Source organism: Gopherus evgoodei, chromosome 7 (assembly GCF_007399415.2).
Source record: "Gopherus evgoodei ecotype Sinaloan lineage chromosome 7, rGopEvg1_v1.p, whole genome shotgun sequence".
In the NCBI taxonomy this organism is placed as follows: domain Eukaryota; kingdom Metazoa; phylum Chordata; order Testudines; family Testudinidae; genus Gopherus; species Gopherus evgoodei.
In genome coordinates this window covers 64,525,439-64,546,555 of record NC_044328.1, presented here as the reverse complement: position 1 = coordinate 64,546,555, position 21,117 = coordinate 64,525,439, and the positions used below count along the sequence as shown (strand labels likewise).

General features: G+C 40.1%; 1 protein-coding gene across 1 annotated transcript in view; it reads left to right on the top strand.

Moving 5' to 3' along the window:
- LRMDA (leucine rich melanocyte differentiation associated) overlaps positions 1-21,117 on the top strand; it is a 992,983-nt gene that overhangs the window by 690,508 nt on the left and 281,358 nt on the right. The gene's annotated exons all lie outside the window — the stretch shown is intronic.

The following is a 21,117-nucleotide window of genomic DNA, read 5'->3' as shown; positions in this document are numbered from 1 at the left end:
TATGCATGAGGAGTATGTATTAATTAATTGAATCTAGTACAGCCAAAAAACAAGAAAAGAAATCACAAGATGAAACCATCTTACTTCTATATAATACCCATGGTCCAGAAAGGTCCCAAATAGTTTAACAGCATATATGGATGTAAAGTTTAAAAAAGAGTTGAATAAAGTGACTTATCTCTCGTTGTCATGAGCTACATATTTCACTCCTGCTCCTTTCTTAAGATGTGAATACACGTCATAAGAACAGCCATAGTGAATCAGACCAATAGTCCATCTAGCCCAGTGTTATGTCTCTGACAGTGCCCAGTGCTAGATGCATCAGAGGGAATGAACAGAACAGGGCAATTTTGAGTGATCCATCTGCAGCTGTTCAGCTTTTGACAGTTGGTGACTTAGGGACACCCAGAGCATGGGATTGCATCCCTGGCTGACCATCTTGGGTAAAAGCCATTGATGGACCTATCCTCCATGAACTTACGTAGTTCTTTTTTGAACCCAGTTACAATTGGGCTGCTTAAACTGTGTTAGTAAAAGATAAGGCAATTTCCTGCAATAGCCGGAACAAACCTTATTGAACAGGTGCAGTTGCCCTGAATTGTAACATGTTTGAAAAGGTGAAAAATAATATAAAAATTAAAAATGGTTTGGTTTTACTAATGTCAACAACAGAACTCATGGGAATTGAACAACTGTACAAAATTTTAAGTTAAAGTAAAAAGCATTTTGAATGGCATGGACCTTGAGATCAAGTGTCCAACCGTTTGTGTTTCTTCCACAATAGTGGATGACATCATGAGTCTTTATTAGTAACTTTTAAATCTACCAATACTTATGATTAGGGATCTACAGGTTTAGGGTTTTTTGGTTAAAATAAATAAATTAAAAAAAATGTTCATCTTGGAGAGAGATTTTAGCTGAATTCAGAGCTCACTTAGCAGGTGCCTGCACTTCTATTTATTTTGGAGAAATGCTTTGCTCTAAAGGTTGCAATATTGTATATCCATCCATTTCATCCAAATTGTTGTCATTTTATCAAAACTTAATAGTAATATTTTGAACTGACATAGCACTTTATATCAGAATCTCTCTACATGCTTTACAGGGGTAGCATAGGCAGGCATGGCCACCCTGTAGTGTCCCAGGCTGGTCGAGTGTGGCATGGCTCACATTCCCTGCCTCAGTTTTCCTCTCTGAGGTTGATGTCTTCAGCTTTCCAAATACCAGACTGTGCTCGATATGTTGTTTACCCTCTGGCCAAGTCACAACAAACAGCCACCAACAGCCGAAATTAAAAAGTCCCAAACAACAAAGGCTTTTTTGCCCTTTGGGGCTTCTTTTCAGCCCACCCCCTGAGCCCTATTCTCAATTCCTTTCTGGTCTACCTTCTGAGAGTCTCTTCATGCTTTGGACTAGAGCACTAGCCCTCCCTGGTTCCCCTGGTAGGATACAGGTGTCCTGTCCTGACATCGATTCTCTTGCACTATATGAGACTAGACTACTCCCTTAAGCCATATATGATACATATTTAACACATTAAATTCTGACCTAGAATTATAAATTCAATATATGCAGCCTGAATTACATTTAATTTCTTTTTTAAAGATCTAGCCGTCCTTTCTTGACTACAGAAATGTCTACTTGTCAGTACCTATATTTTTGCAGTACTGACTTCTGTTTTCTAAAGGCTTTGCCAAGAACCGATAATAAATAATTTGTTTAAATTTTACAAGACATTCCATAGATCTATGACAGTTTTTATCTTGCACATGAATGAGATCTCCTACTTTGTCCCAAATGGATGAAAAAAACTGTAAAATTTCTGAAGTGCTGCATAGCTGTCATTAATAATAGCACATTTAGACCCTGATTCTGCAAATACTTATGTTCATCTTTAACTTTTTGCACGGTTAGTCCCATTAAAGTAGGTGAGCCTACTCACATGTATAAATGTGAGCCTTATGTGTGTATAGATACTAACTTTGAATCTGTAGGAATCTAAAGCACTTTCATAAAAATCACATATGAATGTAGTCATATATTGTTGTCAGTCAGCCTTCACTGAAAGTCATCTCTGTGGTTAAAAAAAGGAGGTGATGAACAATAAAGTATCCAGGATAGTCTCCTTTTGAAAATGTACTCTTTGTATAAAGCTTTTTTTCCCAATAAGTTGAATGTCTCCATCACCAGCAAGACAACAGTGTTAAAAACATGCTTAGTTGTAAAACTGCATGGAGGTTGTACTACAAAGGGGAATGCATTACTCTGGCGTTATAAGTATCAGCTTTTCCAGCGTTATGCCTAATCACTTGTCTTCACACTTAAGTAGAGAAGGAGAAAACCCTTCACTATATTATAGCAATTGCAAGAGCTGACGAAGATCGGAAATCTTGGAGTCAAGGAATGACCCTTGATTATTCAGTGCCAAAATTATTATGAGAAATATTATTCTGTAGCAGCCAACAGGCTTTGCCTGGTGTCTGTCTTCATGAAACCCCAAAGGACACATCTTTAAGAGAGAACGCTATTAGCTAGTACAGACTGAACATCTTCATCAGCAGTGTGAATGGAGGACTAGGCTGTAATTGAGACGCATGTGGCGCTGTCAGCAGGTGATGGCAGACAGACACACCTGAATGACAGTGTGACAGGGAGCAGAGACAGGGGGCCCCATCTAGCCACTCTTACTGCCAGAGTGATGAGCACACTGGAACACAGTCTGCGAATTATCAGCAGGCCAGGATGAGATGAGGCTTAGGGAGAGCTGCCAGACAGTTTGCAATGTGCTACAAATTTCTTTCAGCAGTTACTATTTTGCTATGCATAGCCCCTTGCTATTAAGCAGACAGATCAGCTCATATCCTGTGGACGGATGATAGATATGTCATATCTCTTAAAAATTGTTTGTCTTCCACAGGTGTATGGGTTTCCTTCTAAAGCAGACAGAGCACATGACACTTTTCAACACTCTTTTTGATACTGATTTGGCATTCAGGGTCTATCAAAGGAGAAATCTTTCACATGCAAGTATGACAGAAAAGAAAGGTGGTGAAGTGTTGTGTACGAAGAATGGAAAGAGATCAAAGGGCTCTAATGAAAACTGATTACAATAAAAGAGCTATTTCAACCTTGAGAATTGTACAAGACTGCTTGGGGCATGACAACACACACACACTTTCTCTCACAGGAAAGGCTGCAGATAAAATCGCAGACATAACCTCAAATAGAGTAATAAACTGGGAATACTGGATGTAGCCATTCACTGGATTTCATATATAGTATGGACTAGTATTAAGACAATAAAGTAACACTAGAAACAATGCTCTAAAATGGGAGAAACTGATCTGTTTCTTTTTTAAGGCCTCCATCAACATAGTTGCAACATTTAATCTATAGCATAAAGCCCTTGGTTATGTACATTTTATGATAGGATGAGTGTTTGAATCCTCCAATTTTTTTTAATATCATCCAAGGTATCATGCGACAATTGTGCAGATCATTCAAGTTTAAATATAAGCAATACTGAGTACTTAGTTCCCATAGAAGTGAATACAGTTAATCAAAAAAATGACATACATCTGACGAAGTGGGTATTCACCCACGAAAGCTCATGCTCCAATACGTCTGTTAGTCTATCAGATGCCATAGGACTCTTTGCTGTTTACAGATCCAGACTAACACGGCTACTCCTCTGATACAATTAATCAAGTTTGGCCATCTCTTTTGAATATGGGCCCGATCGAAAGCTTACAGAAGTCAATTGGAGTCCTTCAATTGATTTCAGTGGTTTCTGCATGAGGCCTTGAAATATTACACCCATGTTACAGCAGAGCTGCCCAGAGAATTCAGGGGGCCTGGGGCAAAGCAATTTTGGGGGCCCCTTCCATAAAAAAAATTCCAACACTATCCAATACTATATTCTGTGGGGGCCCCTGTGGGGCCCAGCGCAAATTGCCCCACTTGCTCCCCCCCCCACGGGCAGCCCTGGGAAAAATAAACCTGCATCTCAGCACAAACCCAGTTTTGAGAAAACTTCTTTACAAGGTATCACTGGTTCTCAGCATTAGCTAGTGCTAAAAGGCACTAAAACTCATTAAAAGGGTTGGACAAATATTTTCCATCAAAACTTTTTTCTGGATCGAAAACTAGGGGTTTTTAAAAAGCAGAAAAAAATCATGGACAATGTCTGCTTTCCTTCAAAATTTGTTGGTTTTTTTTAATTGAAAAGCTGAAATTAGTCTGCCAAAACCTGAATATGGTTTGGGGTTTCAGAAGAGTGTGGCCAAATATTTGCTGCTTGCTGTGTTTGATTGTTTAAACAATAAAAAAAAATTCTGCTTAAAAAAAATCCAAAACTTTTGAACCACCTCAGCTTGTGACCAAACACTTGAGCCCATCCAGTCAGAGACTTTTCCAGGTTTCTGATACTCTGCTGGATTCCTTGACTCGTATCTGTCTCCATAACTTTGGGTCCATTTAGGTTAGAACATAAGAACAGCCATACTGGGTCAAACCAAAGGTCCATCTATCCCAATATCCTGTCTACGGACAATGGCCAGTGCCAGGTGCCCCAGAGGGAGTAAACCTAACAGGTAATGATCAAGTGATCTATCTTCTGCCATCCAACTCCACTCTCTGAAAAACAGAGGCTAGGGACACCATTCCTTATCCATCCTGGCTAATAGCCATTAATGGACTTGACCTCCATGCATTTATCTGTTTCCTAGAGACTGGCTCCATGGGGTTCCTCACAAACTGGAGATGGTTACTGTGGGTTTGTCTTTAGTATAGCTTATGTACATACTCCATGAACTGAGCATTTGAGCTTGTTCCAGAATCTGGGATGAGCCTATGTTGTGAAAACCGAAATGCTCAAAATAGCATACGCGTGTGAATGGACACAGGGTGCTAAAATTAAAGTAACCCAGAGGTTCTCAAACTGGGGGTCAGGACCCCTCAGGGGGTCACGAGTTATTACTGGGGATCGCAAGCTGTCAGCCTCCACCTCAAACCCCGCTTTACCCCCAGCATTATAATAGTGTTAAATATTAAAAAGTGTTTTTAATTTATAAGGGGGGGTGTCGCACTCAGAGGTTTGCTCTATGAAAGGAGTCACCAGTATAAAAGTTTGAGAACCACTGAATTAACCCCTCTGGAACCTCAGGGAATGTGGGGGAGGGGGGTGTCTTCTCATGTGATCCCTCCCCCAGTGGCTAATTTTAAATGAAGCTACCCTCCCCTGACATAAATCTCTCTCTGGACTGAAATTAAATACAGACTATAATTTGGCATTTGAGAAGTGAAAGGGATGGTAGCCCTCATGGAAAATCTAACATCTTGGCTCTTCTGCAAGCCTCAAACTGCTGAATAAGCTTTAGGGTAGGGAAGGCTGTGCCTCCCAAACAGCCTGGCCCTGCTCCTTATTCGACCCCCACCCACTTCCTGCCCCCCGACTGCCTGCCCCCCCCCTCAGAATCCCCGACCCATCCTGCTCCTTGTCCCCTCACCATCCCCCAGAGACCCCCTCCAACCATCACCCTAGGACCCCACCCCTGTCCACTGACTGCCCCGACCCCTATCCACCCCTCTGCTGAGTCCTGACAGACCCCCGGAATGCTCACAATCCAACCTCCCCGTTCCCTGATCTCCACCCCCAACCTCTGCCCCCTCCCTGTGCCCTGACTGTCCCTGGGACTTCCTGCTCCTTAGCCAACCTCCCGGCCCCTTACCCCGGCTCCCTCATCACCCGGAGCCTCAGCGCATTCAGGAGCTTCCCTCAACAGCGGCAGCATAGCTCCAGCGGGGCCCCTGAGCTCTGCCCTGCTCAGAGCCACGTGGTAAGGGGGTGAGGCTGCGAGCTCCAGGCTGAGCTCAGCTCCCTCCGCTCGGCGTGGAGCTTGCAGCCTCGCCGTCTTACCATGTGGCTCTGAGTGCGGAGGGAGCTGGGGCGGGAGCCTCAGCCATTCTCGTGGGGGCCCCTGTGGAGCCCAGGGCCTTGGGCAAATTGCCCCACTTGTCCTCCCCCTCACCCCCCGGGCGGCCCTATGTTACAGGCTAATTTCACTTAAGTGTTGAGCATCTACCACACCCGCTGAAATCAATTAAGTTGGAGGGTGCTCAGAGCTTTGTGAGTTTGAGCCCTGAACAGATTTCCTGGTTACATTTTTCTTTTTCTAGTATCATACTAGTTTCTAATGCCTTCATTAGAATAAAATGTCCATAATTTAATTTAGGTAAAGATTTGGAAGCATGCACAACTCTTCTATTGTAAAATAAAAGTTTTCTAACAGTCTATAGAATTCTAGTTAATAGTGAGTTTAGACTCAATCCACATGATGAAAAGATATTTTGCAAACCTTGTACAGCCTACTTGTTTTTCATTTCCCATAATTCTTCATTGGGTAATTTTTTTTTTTGGTCCCAAATCAGAGTTGCCTTGTGCAACATTTGCTAAACACTTATTTATGCTAATGATTTTATAAGTTATTTAGCCTCTGAATTTGTGTGAAACCTAGACATGTTACCCATAGTGCAGATGAAATTTTAAATAAATCTGAAAAAGAAGTTTACCATACCAAAAATGTTCTCTTGGTGTCTTGCTTTCTCTTTGCAAGTTTCTGTTCTGAATGCTTGAACATAAGGCTTACTGCTACTTATAGCAATACATTTTGCCCCATAGTTCGAATTTTAAAGAATACACCTTGCATGATAAGCTTAAACTACCTCTCTTCATCAGGTCTTATTTCATGTCAGAACTAAGCAAGGGTTTTATAAGGGCTACAGTCAGTCCCAGAATGAACATCCAAAATGCAATTAGAAATGTGGCTGTGTAGGATGCTAAAATGCTTTAAAGAATTTTTCATTAGACACATAGTAGCACTTTGAGTGCTAGGCATATTGTGATATATTTATTTCTTACTGCAAAGTCTAACTATCAGAATACAAGGCTTACTGTTAATGCCTTGTGACCGGGATCCTAGTGGGGAGCCAGCTGTGGTCACTCAGTTACGGTGAACTGCAAAGAATGGGGCCAATAATCCCCATAAAGCTGGTGGATATTCCAATACTTGGATTTACCAAGTCAGCATAAAACAACTTCTTACCGGTCACTCAGAAGTCCAAACAACACAATTCCCTTAAAGTGATCCAGCCTCAGGTCTCCATCCAGGTCTCCATCCATGTCAAATAAGATGAAATTTTCGATAAATCTTACTTCATCATATAAGAGAAAAGATTCTACCAATTCCAAAGGATTGTACACCTTACATCCCAGGTTAATGAATGTTTCAGATCTTACCCAAATATATGCTATAGACAGTTCTTATTAACTAAACTAAAATCGATTAAAAAACAAGAGAGTATGGTTAAAAGATCAATATACATAGAGACATAGAGTTCAGTTCATTGAGGTTCAGATTTGTAGCAGAGATGGTGAGCTTTGTAGTTGCAAAGAGTTCTTTCAGAAATAGTTCCTAGGTTATAGTCCAATGCCAAAATCTCATATTCAGGGCATACCAGCATAATTGGGACCTCAGTCTTGCGACTCAAACTTCCCCTGATGAAGCCTAAGCAGATCTGAGATGACAGAATCAGGACCCAAGTATCTTTTATACAATTTCATGTCTTTTGACAAGTTGGGAGTTCAAAAGGTAATTAGCATAACTTAGAAGGAAGTCCATCACTGGTACTTAATTATATGAATTAACATAAGGCCATTTGCTTCTTCTTCCGCTATTCACAGTGCATTTCAAAGAGAAATGAATACCAAGATATCTCGTGTTTACAATTCATTTAAATGCTAGGATGTTCTTTTGATCTCTGAACTACTAGAATACAGCATAGACAGGGACTGTTGATTACATCCTTGGACCCTACTCATACATATGTAAATATACAAAAACACAAACATTATCACTCCATGTGTCTTTTGAGGGTTATTTATTTTGCAGGATGTTTAACCCTTTCTAGCCATGTGTCACACCCTTTCAGTTATATTTTTTTGTTTCTCCATATGTCAGTGTCTTTTTGTTAACGTTGACACAGTCAAGGAAAAGGGGTGCCTCTTTCAAAGGCAATCAATTTACAGATAGATGACCTCTAACAATGAGTGCCTTCTTTTTATTAAAAAAGAGAGAGAATCCTGAATTTGAGTAATTCTTCCATGCAAGATTGATACATCTGTTTGTTTCAGTGCATGCTGTTTGAATTTTTTGCTTGGCTTAGAATAAGCAAAACTTCTCTATATCACAAACCTAGGCAGCCCTCTATAGAGGGAACCTCTGCCAGAGAAAACTTAAGTCCCTAGATGCTCTCTTCTAATAGAAATACTGTATGTAAACTAAGGCTATTTCTCTTCATTCCTGTTGTTCAAATGATATTTTTGTTCCTCGTTTTTAAGGAACATTGTTAACATTTTATAATTCTCCCCCCTCCCCTTAATGGTTTTGATCAAAGTTAGGTCATTGCTGGTCAAGGAATGGCCATGTGACTTAAGTGACCAGTCACACAAAATAACACTAAAGAGCACTTGCTATTGATATTGATATCTTTGTTACTGAGACCATGGGAAGCTAAAGCCAAGCAATATGCAAGAGAGCTGTCTGCTGGGATAGGCAGAAAAAGCTGCGTGTCGGGAAGTCATGCCATTACATAGGAAGCTAAGCATGGAAGAATGTGTTCACTACCCACCTCCTCCCATTCAACAATGTTCTGTCATGTAGATTTCTCCCAGAAAACCCAGTTTGGGCTATACAGCCAGGGTTACGCAGCTTTCCTTGGAATCCTCAGTGCGAGATTGTCATAAACAGATAGCCAAGGGTTAATGTTCTTTTACCTGTAAAGGGGTAACACCAGTAACCTGAAACACCTGACCAGAGGACCAATCGGGAAACAAGACTTTTTCAAATCTGGGTGGAGGAAGTTTGTGTGGGAGTTCTTTGTCTTGGGTCTGACCCTTTGGCTATGAGAGTGATTTTTCTATCTCCAGCTTTCTAATCTTCTGTTTCCAAGTTGTAAGTACAACGATAGGAAGACCATAGGTTTATATGTTTTATTTTGTATTTACATGTGTGTAGTTGCTGGAATGTGTTAAATTGTATTCTTTGTGGATAAGGCTGTTTTGTTCATATTTCTTTTAAGCAATTGACCCTGTATTTGTCACCTTAATACAGAGAGACCATTTTTATGTATTTTTCTTTCTTCTTATAAAGCTTTCTTTTTAGGACCTGTTGGAGTTTTTTCTTTAGTGGGAATTCCAGGGAATTAAGTCTGCAACTCACCAGGGAATTGGTGGGAGGAGGAAGTCAGGGGGAAAATCTTTTTGTGTTAGATTTACTAAGCCTGACTTTGCATACCCTCTGGGTGAAGAGGGAAGTACTTGTGTTTCCAGGACTGGAAACGGGGAGGGTGGAGTTCCCTCTGTTTAGATTCACGGAGCTTGCTTCTGTGTATCTCTCCAGGAACCCAGGGAGGGAACACCTGGAAGGGAGAAGGGGGGGGAGAGTGGTTTATTCCCCTTTGTGTAAGACTCAAGGAATTTGGGTCTTTGGGGTCCCAGGGAAGGTTTTTGGGGGGACCAGAGTGCCCCAAAACACTCTAATTTTTTGGGTGGTGGCAGCTTTACCAGGTCCAAGCTGGTAACTAAGCTTGGAGATTTTCATGCTAACACCCATATTTTGGATGCTAAGGTCCAAATCTGGGAAATAGTTATGACAGAGATAGAGAGAACAATTCCCATGCAGCTTGTAGGACATATATTTAAAATAATCGGTTGTGGGAAAGAGGTGTTTTCGGTAGTTTTGGCTGTTGAGGGTCATTCTTTAGCTTGCCAGTAACTCACTATTTCTCTCTGGCTGAATTAACAGACCTCTTAGGAGGGGGAGAGTCTGTGCTTTGCACAAGCGAAAGCGCCAGTTGCTGGGGAAGACTAGGTACCATACCTTGATTAATTTGCAGCCTGTCCTTTCTCCCTTGCATGGGCACTGTGTACTGCTGGGTAGGGGAAGGGACTAGTTCACCTTCTTTCCCAGCTCATTCTCCAAGACCACTGATCTGAGGGTTGAGAGAATGAGTGGATGAAAGGAGATAAAATAAATATCTTGCCCACCATATAATATGTGTATTCATTTGCCTACACCCTCCTTGCCATATGCTTCATTTTGAAGGGGTTAAGCATTAACATCTTTGTCACTGCAGCTGGCACTACATAGTTGCAATCAAAGATTAAGCTGAACACTTCAGAATCAGGAGCAGTCATCACAGCTGCAGAGCAGGAATCTGTGTGCCCTCAGTCACGGAGGCTGCCTAACTATTGGATTAGGGACATTTAAGACTTTATGCTTATGTATGTTTGGCTGAGCTTGCAGTACTATTTAGGCACACTTTCTCAAGTTTAGATACAGAAAGTATACACAACTGGATAATGGGCTGGACTGGCTTTTAATACATAACACTTTTAACACACAGCATAGATCCAATGACCCATCCTTTAAAAAGATAGTATGTAAAATAACTGGCATTGTAACAATAATTTGTGCTTGCTGAGAAAAGGGTGCAGCAACTAGCATTATCTTAATTTTTTCTGCCTTTTCCCCAAAAGTAGTGTTAATATTTCAATGGAACATAACTCGGTTAATGACAAATTTTTGATGCAAATTGTCAGAAGGTGGAGCTGGATACAGATTTCAACAAGTTGACCCTGTAAAGATTAACTAACTGCACTCTGACCTAAGCTTCTGGGAGAAAAGACCCTCTAAATTTCAAAGGCAAAAATGCATTATTATTTGCATCTGAATGACATTGTCTTTAGTCATATAACCTGAATCTGCCAAATGCAGATGGGACCCATTTCAAGCTGGAATAAATTAGACCAGATTTACAGCCAGAGATTGTATGAAGTAAACAAACATTGTAAAATATAGATACAAAAGTAGACTTTTGTGTGTTTGTGTGCTGTGTTCTATGTTTTTCCATTTAAACTGGATAAAGTTATATCTTCCTGACATTAAGTCAAATATTGTTAGATCTGAAACCCATTTGTATATATATTTGCCTGCTTTAACCTTGTAATGAATCTGTTTCCTTTTCTGTTCAGTACACTCTATATAGTTAGTATAGTTTATTTGGTGTGAGATACAGAGGCAAATGACTTGGGATAAGTGACTGGAAGCACCTGAATATTGCTGTGATTCTTGGTGTAAGGGACCATCAATCACAAAGGTAAGCTCAACTGGGTGGCAAGATATAGTGGAGTACCCAAGGGGACTGTCTGTGACTCCATGGTTAGGGTGTTATAGTGCCTGAGGAGTTTATACTTGGTAATTGGTTGGTGAACTCTAAGGCTACGTCTACACTACAGGATAAATTCGAATTAGCTTAAACCGATTTTATAGAACAGATATTATAAAGTCGATTGTGCGCGTCCACACTAGGCACATTAATTCGGTGGTGTGCGTCCATGGTCCGAGGCCTGCGTCGATTTCTGGAGCGGTGTACTGTGGGTAGCTACTGTAAAATAATGAGGCCAATAACGTCGATTTGCGTCCACACTAACCCTAATCCGATATAGTAATATCGATTTTAGCGTTACTCCTCTCGTTTTGTAGGAGTACAGAAATCGATTTAAAGAGCCCTTTAAATCGATATAAAGAGCAGTGTAGTGTGGACGGGTGCAGCATTAAATCGATTTAACGCTGTTAAAATCGGTTTAACAGCGTAGTGTAGACCAGGCCTACGTATGGAACTCACAGCCAGTTTGGGGTGTGTGCCCTGCTTCTTCAGTCTGCCCTGTTGTTGGGACTCATGTTCTTGAGTCACTGCAGGCAGTTTGACAATAAGCCTTTGGGTTAAAAACTGAATGTTCCTCTAATGACCAAAATAAAAACATTGATTCATTGGTTGGACTGTTTGTCCAAATGAGAGAAGTTAAATGAGTGGCCCCTTCTGAATAGCCCTAGTATTTAATGGTAGCATGAAAACTAGTAACTTGTTCATGGAAATCTCTGTATAAATTTCATACTCTGTACTAAGCTTTTCAAAGTTAGGGAATATTTTAAAATCTAAGAGATTCTTCAGTTGTGTTCAGTTGTCAAATACATCTCACCTTTATATGTCAAGTAAAATGTGATCATAATGTGATTTAATTAGATGAATTTTATTTACTGTATATCTCATTTATAAATATTCAGAATAAATCAAGCAATCAGACAGTAATGTGACGGTTTAGAAGTGGTGGGCTGCATCCCCAGCTGTGGCAGAGGAGAGCATAGTGTAGCTCTTGGTGAGACACTTTTTTGCTCCCCTAATCTTGGGCCAGCTGTGCCCTGGGGTGATTCACCTGCATAATTTAGAGCAGCTAAAATATGCTTTAAATTACACTTGCTCTCAGTGATCCTGAGGGGTCATATGCCAGTCTGAAAACAGGGGCACAGGGAAGCCCTGGCCACATACCCTTTTCCACAGTCACATCCTACTGGGAGTGGGGAAAATGTAGGAGTAACTATACTGTACTACCAGAATATTCCCCTGCTCTGGGTTAGCCTCCTGTAGTCAGTGACACTAGCTTTAGGGCTGTGTCACAATGGCAGAGTGGTACAAAGAGGCCCCAACACAGGCAACATCCTCTGAGATGTATTATTCTGTTCACTTTTTGGCAAACACTCCATGTAGTGCTATCCTTGGGGTTCCATTATAGTATCCTGATCTCACATTCGTAACTTTCTTAAAAAATAACTTATTTAGCTAAAAATGTCTAAGGAAATCCTTTTATCCAGTTTTTAGTTATAGCAGGGTAAAATAGTATGTATCCTCTGCTGAAAGATTATCAGGGTTTTTTCCCCTCTGTAGGGATAACACAAAAATCAATGAACTTCACAAGCTGAAACGTTCCAGGTAGCTGTCCTCAAGACGACTAGTGCCTATGCCTGTTTTTTAGGCATTATAACCAAAGGAGAAATGATATTTGCACAGGCACAGACATAAAATTGCCCACTAAGCTTAACTCTAAGCTGCTACTGAACTAACTGTTCATATACACAAATACATAATATTGATGTTAACTCTGTATTATTTTGCCGTTGCCTTCTGTAGTTCCATAGTTATGTACATTTTTGATATGTAAGTGTATGCCATCAGTTCTAGTACTGTTGGTGTGTTCAACCTATATAAAATAACAAGAGAACATGGACCTTGAGAGCCTGTGAAGACTATGACCATAGGATTCTTGACTTGTCAGAGGACCTTCAGATCAGTATACTACTCTCGGGGGAAGCACCACTCAGACTGCTGCTGATGGTTCTTGGTTTGCCAAAGCCCTTGCCAGAGAGATGCTTGTAGATGAGCTCGCTCCTCTGCTGAACAACCAGTGAACTGCTGAGAACAGAGCACTAGTGCAAAGACAGCCTAGTCTATGGTCTGAGATCAGGGGAATTCGGCATGCTCTTATCCTGGCTTGGATACCAGCTCCCATTGTAACTTATTCAAGTCACTAGGGTCCAAATTTTCAAATGTCCACTCATTTTGGTTGCTGTTTTGATACATAAGAGTTGATTTTTTTCCAAGTTGCTCAGCATCTGCTGCTTCTGTTAATTTCAAGGAGTTGTGGGTATTCAGTATCTCTGACAACCAAGCCCAGAGATATCTCAAGTTGGATCCCCAAGAACTGAGGCACCAAAAATTAGTGAGCACATGAAAACATTGGCCTTCTCTCCAGTGGCTTATTTTTCCAAAACGTTTATTTCACAAGACTGTTGCAAGTGTTAATGTTTGTGAAGTGCTATGTGAAGTGCTAAAATTCACCAGAATGCACTTATAGTCTTTAATGGCTGGGCGCCCACTGTATTTGGACAATTATCTCTCATAACTTGACAACTATATGCTAAGCTCCTGACCTCCACTTCTCTACTAGGAAATACTGGAGGTGAGGCACTGGAAGATTTCCCCATTCACAAACACATGCTTTTTATAGAAAATTATTTGTGTGGATGCAGCACAAAGATTATTTTGTAACCCCTCTCCAAAATCTTCTAGTCAGCCCTGTGCCTAATAGCGTGATCATAACTAATAGGAGCCTGTTAACACTTGTTGGGAGGAGGCTAAATCTGGTTTTGTGGAACTAACCAAAACGTGCTTCAGCTGGCTGTCTGGTTCTGTTAGAACATACCGTAGAACTTCACTGTTCAGTACTGTCCAAAATCATACACTATGTAACCTATATATAGAAAACTTGATAGTTTGTTAAAGAAAAAAGTATGAAGAGAAAATATTAAAACTCTAATTTTGTTCACTGAGAACTGGACTATAATAGCTTAAGGTAAAATTAGCTCCTAAATGTACGATGTAGGCAAGGTATGAGATCCTTAATTTTCATCTTTTTAAAATCATGCACCTAAATGTACACTAATGTAGAAATGTGTGTACATATATGTATGTGTGCGTAATATATTTAAATATAACTGCAAGTTTCCTTGCTTTCTCTCCTCCCCCCACCCAATATGGGAATATTGGGATATTTTTATACTCATACATAACTACGTGTATGTGTGTGTGTATGTGTGTATATAATATATATATAGAGAGATGAGAGAGTAATCTCTATTCTGATTCATGTATGTATGGATCCAAAGATGATTTATAAAATTTCTAGTAAGTCAGTTGGGTTTCTAATAATGTTTTAAGCACATAATACACTGAAATATATTTTTTAGGATTCTACAATAAAGTAAGGTTTACCTGCTGTTTGGGCTGCTGGGAAATGAATATACTGTACAATCAATAATGCCAAGGGCTCCTGTAAAAATATGAATTATTATTAAAATTGACTTTATTGCCAACCTTAGCAAAACACATTGTTTAATCTTCATACTCTGTATTGTTTTTATTAACACAATATACATTTGTTAAATATAACTACAGATAATGCAACATTTATTAAACAGATCTCTTGAATATTACTATCAGATGCAAGTATTGTTTCATTTGCACATTTCAAGGAATATTGTTATAAAACAAAAGTAATGTTTAGCCTGAGGTGTGGAATATCAATCATGTAGTACTCTAGGGCTGTTTTATTATGAACAGAGTGGCTGAAGATGGTGCTAGATTTGCACCTCCTGGAAACTTATGTCCTCTCATCACAGAGAAGGCAGAATACTGGCATTGACATTATAAGATTCTTTGCCCCCCAGTAATGTCCAGACCTGCAAGGGGTAAAGAGAGTGGGGCACTACTTTGAGGGGTAAGATTCACCTTTCATGCCCTTTCAGCTTCTGGCTTTGATGCTGAGACTGGTGAAAAGGGTGTAACAATGCCTATTGTGCTGATAGTCAATTGAATTTTACAAAGTGGTGCTCTGCTTTATGCTCTTTCATATACTACATGATTTAACCATCACACCAAAATATCATGGGCAAAATTCTCTGCTGGCCTAACCCCATTGGAATTATATGAGCAGAGAATTTTGCCCAACAAATCCATCTTGGGAACCCCTTCCCTCCCCTGATAAATCTCAAAGCCAATCAATAACAAATCACACTGCTCTGTGAAGAGGTAAAAGAAATACAATGGTCAAGTGAAAATACTTGTGACGGGAATTTTCAGTCATTTGTGAAGTACTTAAATTTTCAGAAGTGCAGCCTAGCAGCACTATTTAGTTTATTTCTGTCTTGGGTACTGCAATCTACATTTACAGGGAAACAAAGTGGTAGTTTTCACTTTTTGTCAGCAGCATGGCTGATTCATTGAGACATTAGAAGTGGTTAATGACTTATCAAGGTACCAACATTTTGTTGTTGGAATGTAGAGGTATGCAGTAAGCAATGGGTAACTCAAATGTTTTATTGCAATCTGTCTAGGTGTAAACAGAGCTACCTGGTTTTGTGAAGTACATTCAAACCATTTGTGTTGGTTTTATTCCCACCCTGGAATGAAATCTTGTGGTCAGCAGGAAAAAGTATTTAGTTACTGTAATAGGGTGATGTATTTTTTCTCAAATTTATTTCTGATCCCTGAAATATTATGGCATCCTTTCCTAGCTTGAGTTGTGATAACACTTTTGTTTCTATATTTGTTGCATTATACTTGAAAAGCGTGCTAGCAATGTGTATCTTTTAATAGTAGTGTTGTGAAGCTCAACAGTAGAAATTTATGTTAACTGTAATCTTCTGCTAGAAGCTGTAGACCACATACAGCATGATAATGATAATTAATACCCAGTGGATGGATTAATACAGTGGAGTCTAAAGTAGTAGCAGACAGTGAGAACTCAAAGTTTTGCCACTGGCTTTCTGGGCAGCCTTGGTCACCACACTTAGCCTCTCTGAACTTCAATTCCCATATATGTAAAAGGAAGATGATAATTTTTATTACTTTCTCATATTTGCTATAAAGTTGACTTGTACATTCAGGGCTTTATTGTGATTTTTAGCCATAGCCCTGCGCAAGGGGTTGAGCAGAGCTGCATTGCTTTATGTAAGTCCTGCAAGACATGCATCCTTGAGCTTCCAGCAGTACTGGGGTAATGTGCCTGAGGTAAGATGCCTTCAAGGGAAGCAACTGATATTCCCCGGAGCAGCCAGCTGGCTCTGCAGGCCAGTACTGGAGGTGGGTTGGAGGGTTGGTTTGAGGCACATTCTCCAGGGAGCTTTAGCAGGACACAGTCCCTGCCCTACAATGTCATCGGAGAGTAATTTTTGTGTATAATAATTAATAAAAAATTGAAAAATATAGAACAAAACAAACATACACACACATGCAAAGACACAACACAACTTTGAAATCCTTGTAGGGAAAGGTGCTTCATAATCAAAGCAGTGGTATTTATTTTATGACTTGACATCACTGATAGCACAATCATGAATCCTAAAAGCCCTACTTGCACATCAAAGTACACGCTGCTCCAACCAAAGTCAGTGCACCCTAATTGAGAGAATGGATGTGTTCTGTCTTCTCTAACTTGTTCTGACCATGAGTGAAAAATGTCCAGTGTGAGCAATGAAGAAAGTTTAGAGATCACCACTACCAGTGCAAATTTCCCAGCAGTGTCACCTGCAATAATAGCATCTTTAGACTCTACATCAACATTTTGTTTAGCTTGACTTGATTTTATCTTCCCGTTATATTTCAAATTAGTTTTCTTCTGTCTAACTTTTCTGAGTCCCGGAGATTTTTTCTCTGAGGGTATATAAGGGCGAGAGTTCCAAGTTCCTAAATCATATGTTGATGCCTTTAAGTACAAGGTGCTCTGTTTACGTATTTAAAAATTAAAGTAAATTTTACTAAACCTTTGCTGCTCGCTAACAATTACAAACTATGACCATTTTGTCTTCCTGGATTTATACCATCAAGCCTTTTATGTTTCAGGAGATTCATGTTTGCTGAACTGTTACAACTCACTATATATTTTGTCTACTCTGAGTTTTTTCATAAAACTTCTTCCAGGTGCAGGTCCATTGTTGGTAGCAACAATTGGGACTCGAATGTAGAAAAGACATCAGCATTGTTTATCACAGTCATCTGACCTTTCCCAGAGCAAGTACATAGTGATAAGATGCTAGTGGCTGACAATATCTTGTCTGTGTTAGCATTCCCACTGTTGATCTTACTTGGGGGAGTGCACTGGCAGAAAACTTTAAGGGAATTGGTTTCAGTGGTAGCCATGTTAGTCTGTATCAGCAAAAAAAAAAAAAAAAAAAAAGAGTCCTTGTGGCACCTTAGAGACAGATTTATTTGGGCATAACCTTTCGTGGGCTAGAACCCACTTCATCAGATATATGAAGTAAAAAACACAGGAGCAGGTATAAATACGTGAAAGGATGGGGGTGCTTTACCAAGTGTTAGGTCAGTCTAATGAAATAAATCAATTAACAGCAGGATACCAAGGGAGGAAAAATAACTTTTGAAGTGGTAAGAGAGTGGTCCATTACAGATAGTTGACAAGAAGATGTGAGTAACAGTAAGTAGAAATTAATACACCTGTACACTGATATAACGTGACCCGATATAACGCGGTAAAGCAGCGCTCTGAGGGAGCAGGGCTGCGCGCTCCCACGGATCAAAGCAAGTTCAATATAACGCGGTTTCACCTATAACATGGTAAGATTTTTTTGACTCCCAAGGACAGCGTTATATCGGGGTAGAGGTGTATTGGTTTTGTAATGACGACTCAAGCACTCCCAGTCTTTATTCAGGCCTAATCTGATGGTATCTAGTTTGCAAATTAATTCAGTTCTGCAGCTTCACGTTGGAGTCTGTTTTTGAAGTTTTTTTTGCTGAAGCATTGCTACTTTGAGATCTGTTATTGAGTGACCAGAGAGATTGAAGTGTTCTCCTACTTGTTTTTGAATGTTATGATTCCTGATGTCAGATTTGTGTCCATTTATTCTTTTGCGTAGAGACTGTCCGGTTTGGCCAATGTACATGGCAGAGGGGCAGTGCTGGCACATGATGGCATATATCACATTCGTATATGTGCTCGTGAATGAGCCTCTGATGGCATGCCTGACGTGGTTAGGTCCAATGATGGTGTCCTTTGAATAGATACGTGGACAGAGTTGGCACCGGGGTTTGTAGCAGGGTTTGGTTCCTGGGTTGGTGTTTTTGTTGTGTGGTGTGTAGTTGCTGGTGAGTATTTCCTTCAGGTTAGGGGGCTATCTGTAAGCGAGGACTGGCCTGTCTCCCAAGGTCTGTGAGAGTGAGGGATTGTCCTTCAGGATAAGTTGATGATGCACTGGAGAGGTTTTAGTTGGGGGTTGTAGGTGACAGCTAGTGGCGTCCTATTACTTTCTTTGTTGGGCCTGTCTTGTAATAGGTGACTTCTTGGTACCCTTCTGGCTCTGTCAGTCTGTTTCTTCACTTCACCAGGTGGGTATTGCAGTTTTAAGAACAATTGACAGAGATTCTTTAGGTGTTTGTCTCTATCTGAGGGATTGGAGCAAATGTGGTTGTATCTGAGAGCCTGGCTGTAGATAATGGATCATGTGATGTGGTCTGGAATTGTCACTAGGAAAGGCTGAGTTCAATTTTCAGTGAACAATCAGAATATATTTAATATAACTAAATATAAAGGTGCCTTAACTAATAACATTCTAACACGTTCATGCTTAGAAAGAGAGAAATATTTAAAGCCTGATTGTATTGGTTGGAGATCTCTGGGTATGAGTGGCAGAGTACGGCTAAAAAATCCAAGGCTAGTGTTTCTTCATAAAAATTCAAATATTGGCAGTGATGTTGAAATACACTGAATTGTTGGAAACAGCTCCATCTTCCTTTTGGCCATCCAGAGATGGGGAAAGTGAGTGTTATGTACCATAACAAGTGACTGCTCTTTGGATTTGTCAACTAATATTAACTGACTTTTTAAAAATCATGAGCTCTAATGTAAGGGATTGGCTGCCTAAAAGGAGGCTAGAGCGTTCACAAACATTGTGGTAGCTATTCCAGGATGTCAGAAGATATGGTTAATTGGTAATGATTAGGGCTGTCTCAAAGCTGATTCCCTAAGCTTTTAGAATTCATAATTGTTCTATGTAATCCAGAGCGGCATTACTCTTTCATCTATATGAAGAGATCAGAAAAGAGAGATTTACAGCTTAGGTTGCCCCGAGCCACACATAGCTGGCTTAATTTTCCTTTCCAGGGGAATTTGAAGATTGTTGTTGTGACTGGTTCTCTGTGGATTATGTGTTGTTTTGAGGTCACCTGAGAGTTTTTGTTAAATGATTGATTGACTGAAATTAATTATTCTGTCAGGGCTGTAATGGAGGTAAGATTGAGGACACTGATAAATACAAAAGTTAAAGCAATTCTTATAAATGCACTTATGTCTTTTTCAGTTTAAATAAATCAGGCAGAGTACATATATCCTGTATGGTGTTGTGTCCTTACATATTTCCTTGCACAGTCCAAGAGTATATTTTCTTTGGGGACCTGGAGCTTTGAAGCAAGAGATACAATTCAGCCTTCTCTTAATGTAGGAGTCAAATGTATCCTTTGATATATTCTACTGAACACCATTTCTCTTAGAAAAAAATAATCCTTTTGTTCTCATTTAGAGATTGATCTCAATTAAAACTGTGGATTAAGTCAAGAAAGTGCAGAGAAAATGCACAGGGCTGACAACTGACCTAATCTGGAAATAAGACATGGGGCCGAGAAGCCTTGCATGGACAATTTTTATGGGATCTGCTTTGATTTGAAAGAGAGGGGGCTGACACTAGAGTGTTCTTAGTGATGGGACATCAGCTTTGGAACAAGTCCCCCTCCTCATTGGTCCAGTATAGCCCTCGTCAGTTGACTCTCTGCGGCATACTGCAAGGTGCATTTATTTGTATGGTCTGCTACAGGGGATGGTGTTGGATGGAGGATAAATCTGCATAGAGGGAAAGGTTTGCATTGTGCTCTGCTGTCTCTGTGTGTGGAGAGAAGGGTGGGGGAACTTGTTAATTGTTCTCATAACTCTTCAGAGATAGAAACCAGTTTTAGTTTTTGTGCAAGTCCAAGGCTGGGATTTGAAAGGAGATGAAGTTGTTTACTTAACTCCTGCAGACCTTTCTGGAAATTCCAGCCCAAGTAAATACAATTGTTTCCTACTAGTGATCAGTTTTTGGGGAAGGGACGTATAAAACATGTTAGGATCAGATCCTGCAAGCCTTCCCTTTATGAATAGTCCTTTTTCACACAAGTAGTCCTATTCACTACAACAGGACTGAGTTGATGAGTAAGAGCTACTCATGTAATGCTGGGTTGGGGGATTAGCCCTTAGGAGCTTTAAGAAGCTCCAGACCTGTTCAGTTTAGTATGCAGTAACAGCTATACCAGCTAAAATCTAGTCATGTGCTGTATATGCTACTAGAAAGATTAAATTGTTAGTGAGTCACTGAGTTCATCAGATGCAACCTATTCCACCTATTACTGAATGTTCTCTTTTGACTAATAGCATAAGATAGGAGGTCCTGAGAAGCTTATAGCCATTTTAGTAACAAATCTTTGAAAGGAAGCAGTGTGAAGAGTGTAATCATCCCACGTATAATACTGCCCCGGCACTACCAAGATGGCAGATGATCACATACATGTTGTCTCTTTTGATAAAGCAGTTTTGCATCTGGAAAAATAAAAGTTTTAAGG